Raw genomic sequence first — 319 nt, 5'->3', positions numbered from 1 at the left:
TTTTCCTTTCTTCCTTTTTCCTTCCTTCCTTTATATACTATTTTCTTTCCCTTTTCCTTCCTTCTAGTTTTCCTTTCTTTTTCCCTCCAAGCAAACATATATCTATACAATAAATATAACTTAACAAATATCTCAAAATCTAGATATTTATTAAATTATCGTTTCACCCGAAACGCCTTAAATTAACCGTAAAGCATTTTCCGCAGTTAAATTCAATTTATTTATCGACGAGAAATTCTAATTGGCGTTGAAATACCCTTTTTGATCATAAAACTCCAAATTATTATTAACTTTGGCATAAAAGCCTCCGAGCCAAAAT

This window comes from Cicer arietinum, chromosome 3 (genome assembly GCF_000331145.2).
Source record: "Cicer arietinum cultivar CDC Frontier isolate Library 1 chromosome 3, Cicar.CDCFrontier_v2.0, whole genome shotgun sequence".
Lineage (NCBI taxonomy): Eukaryota > Viridiplantae > Streptophyta > Magnoliopsida > Fabales > Fabaceae > Cicer > Cicer arietinum.
The sequence above is the reverse complement of the archived record's forward strand: the minus strand, read 5'-3'. Positions refer to the sequence as shown.